Below are 4159 nucleotides of genomic sequence, written 5' to 3'. Positions count from 1 at the left end.
TATTTCTTTCCGTACTTTCTTGTGTCCAATATATTTCTTTTGAGGTGGGGGCTTATCATTCTTTGACTCACTAGAGTTAAGATCTGCATATACTGTATCGTTTATAGACTTCACTTAATGGATTGCACAAGATATATTGTTGTGGTTCCTTTTAATTAGGTATGCCAGTGTATCATTTGTGGTACCTAAAGTTTGTATTAGGGCATCTCTAATCATTTACTTTATTTTATCCTCTAATATAGAGTTTTTTATTTTTTTCGGAAAATCATTCTATTTTTTTCGGACAATCAATTCCAATTTAATCTCTATTTTACTCTTTAAAAATATCTTATTCTCTCTCGTCAATATTATTGTTACGCCTCGAGACTACCCCGTTGACGTAACACGGGACCTAGGATTACGAGTGACCCCAAGTTAACCCTGTGTTTAGCATATATCGAGCATATTGAGAATAACGGATAAGACATGTACTATGCGGAAGCTAAAACAATGGATAACTAAAAGTGAGGAAAACTCAACTAGTCTAAATGTATAAAACATACTACGAGTTTGATAAACTGAAAGATGAACTTAACATTTCAAGTTGATTCTATTGCTATGTTTGAAGAGCCTCTAACTGACTTGAGTTGTTGGGACATGCCTCCAGCTAACTCTAAAAAAATTGAAACATTGAATAAAACGACTAAGTGGAAAGCATGTTTATTGTCCTCGAAGTATGAGGACTCATCACTAAAGCTGCTGAAATACGGATCGAGAACCGATCTAAGCTCGATCTAAGCACAATCTGGGAGCTGAGTACCTGAACCTACATCATGCAGAGATGTAGCATAGAGTATGCGTCAGTACTTAGAATATGCTAAGCATGCAACATAGAAATACTAAGCTGAACAAAACATATAAGCTGAACAAAGCATAACTGAGCAAAAATGTAAATATTGAAACATAAACTAATCATGAAAATAACATGTTGAACTGAATGCTGAAGTGTATACTGAGACCTGGTCAAATGCACTGAAAGTATGGCTATGGGAGCTACTATTATCTTATATAAAATCACGTGATCTAAATGTGGAGTCCAATGTATACACCTCATCGAGAGGGCCCAATATACCTTGTCACGAGTATAAAGGTAAGATTGCGTGATCACTAAATTTGATGTCCAACAGAGGGGACTTATAAATCCTACAGGGGCATGTAATTCTAGGACTATGAGGGTACGTTGAACCCTAGTACAACTCAATGCTAAGTCTGCTGGCTCCCAACTAAATATGTATATGACTGAAATACTAAATAGCTCAAAATACTGACATGCATATGAGAATGCAACATTTATTTATTGATAATGTGACGTTCAAAATCTAGAGCATGATTATCTGTTTAATTGACCTATCAAGTATAATTCGTGAACTAAGAGGATATATACAACAAGGGTTCACAGTTTCGTACAAGGAATTAAGCAAACTTTCCAAGAAACAAACTATTTCGATTTTAGGATACTACAACAGCTAAATCACAATAAATATCCAAGGTTTTAGAAACTCTATGTATAAACAAGATATGGAGAATCAAGGAACTGACTGACTTCTAGGGACCTAGTGGATGAAAGGAACCACTAGTGAAATCCCACATATATGGTGAAGAAATTACGGAGAAATCCTTCGATTTCGGGGCTGAAACTTGAAGCAAACCTTCTTGTTGTTCTTGGGAAACTGACGCTTCTTTCTTCTCCTTTTTGCTCTAAGTTTGGATGATTTTTGGTGAATAAAGGTTTTGGGTATATTTGACTAAGTTGTTAGGCTTAAACTGAGTAAAACGACGTACTTTAGGCATCAAACGACGTAGTTTAATTGTCAAATGCATAGGAAAAAGGACCAAATCGATCCTGATTTAAATCTAACGAGTGCCACCTACTACAGAATTGATAGAACATCGGTTGACCTACCAACCGTCGGTTGGAGTCGTTGGTCAAGCTTTGCCCGACAGGGCTTTACTAAAACGAGCATAACTTTTTACTCGGAGATGAAATTTTCGCAAACTCGGTGGCATTAAAAAAAGGATTCAATTATCACTCATTTGATAGGTCCTGGGCCACCTAATTCATTTTGTGCTAAAATATATGACCGTTTGAAGTTGACTCAACAACTGTTTCCCTCTAGTTAGTTGCTGACCCTCACCTACGGTCCGTAGGTTCAACCACGGACCATCCTGGTCGACCGTGGGTGGGGTCAGAGACCATAAACATTTGGTGCCCAACAATGGACCGTGTGTCAGACCACGGACCGTCGGTGGCTTCCGTGGTTCTTGCACTAACACCTGGAAAGCTGCGTTTTTCTATTTTTTCAAATTCGAGGTGTTACAATTATATTATTATTATTTCTATTTTATTCTTATTTTCTTATTTCATAATATGAATCATTTATTCTATTTTTCTCAAATTATTATTTTACATAATTTTCTTGTGATATAATATTTTATTTTTTCAAATTTTTTATTTAATAAAAAATTGCATTATTCTAAATTTTTAAATAATATAAATTGCAAGAAAATATTATATTATATACAAATTAATGGACAATTCAAATAAAAGTGAGCGTTAATGAAACACAATTACATAAACATTATATAAATACTCAACTTTCAAGATTACTATGTTACTCTCATAAATGCTCTATTAACACATTACAGAGTTAAAAATAAGCATTTTTGTCTTTAATTTTTTATGTCTAGCTAACATTGTTTAACCTGGAGACTTTTGGAAATTAAAAAGAATTAAAATATTATTAATTCGGAATGAAAATAGTATATATTAAATAAAATACATTTTTTTATTATATCACATTTCATTTAAAAAGAATTACGAATATTAAATATTTAGTCAATGACATTATATGTTCATTACAATATAATAGAAATAATAATAAACTAGTAAAATAAATAGTGTGAATAGTAGTTCCCCGAATTTGGAGAACTACTATTCTCTTATCTAAAAATGATGGATACAGACTAAAATAAAGAGGAGTTGGAGTGATCATTCTCTATTTACTCTCAAACTATAGAGAATGGAGAATATAATAGAGGTGAATTGAAGATGGTCTTAGTAGTTTCTTAACGAACAATTTGCCGATTGATCGGAAGAACTGATTGTGATTGCTGATCAGTTAGCCTTATTCCCTTTGTTTAATTAAGTTTTCCCTTGTTTCATGGGCTCCTATCCTTGGGACTTTTTGTAGGTCAAAATCTTTTTGTTGATTAATTGAATAATTTTTTATGTTCAGTTGTTTTTATTCACATTAATTAATAAATAAAAAGTTTGTTTAAATGTTTTGATAACTATGTATACCTGATTCTAACCTTGATAAAATATGTAGGCGTCCCTTCATGGATTTGGTAATATAAGTCTAAAAGTTCAGAAAGAAAAACTTAATCCTCTTTCAAAATCCAAAAAAAATAAGTTTATTCACTATCTTTATTCAAAAATACAAAAAAAAGAATGGTTCTTTCCTTCTTTAAATATCAAAAAAGAAAAAAAAACAAGAGTTTTGATCTTTAGAGGTAATGTTGGAGTTTTTCGAATTCCTCATTTAAACCAACTAATCAAAAGCATTTTTCTGGAAGTTCAAGATTAGAAATAGGATTATCTTACACTTCTTATAGTAATTCAAGAAAACAATAGATTTTATCTTAAAGAAAAGAAAAAGAAGCTTTGTTATTTAGTTTTAGTAAAAAAAAAACGTTATGCAAAGATCTTATTCATGTTCTCAACCTTTTCACGTACACAATTCTAAATGAATTTGATCATTGCATTATCAAATCATTTTTAAAAAGTAAACAATTAAGGAATAATAATTAAGAAATGAATATAGTTGAGCAAGTCAGGATTAAACATTAGATTCTCTAAACTAATTCTATAAATAAAAGACATGTATACACATGACGTACAATATGTGATTTTAATTGAAGGATGTCTAATCTTATTAAGCTTTATTATTGTAACGACCTGTTTAGTCGTTTTGAACAGCAGAATTTATTTCTGGAAAAACTGTGTGAGTCGACGGAACCCACGACGGACCGTCATGGGCACGACGGGCCGTCGAGGGTGTATCGTTCCAAAAGACTTAGACTTCTGAAATTTGGGTACTGAAATCGACTCTCTGAACTT

This window comes from Solanum pennellii, chromosome 3 (genome assembly GCF_001406875.1).
Source record: "Solanum pennellii chromosome 3, SPENNV200".
Lineage (NCBI taxonomy): Eukaryota > Viridiplantae > Streptophyta > Magnoliopsida > Solanales > Solanaceae > Solanum > Solanum pennellii.
The sequence above is the reverse complement of the archived record's forward strand: the minus strand, read 5'-3'. Positions refer to the sequence as shown.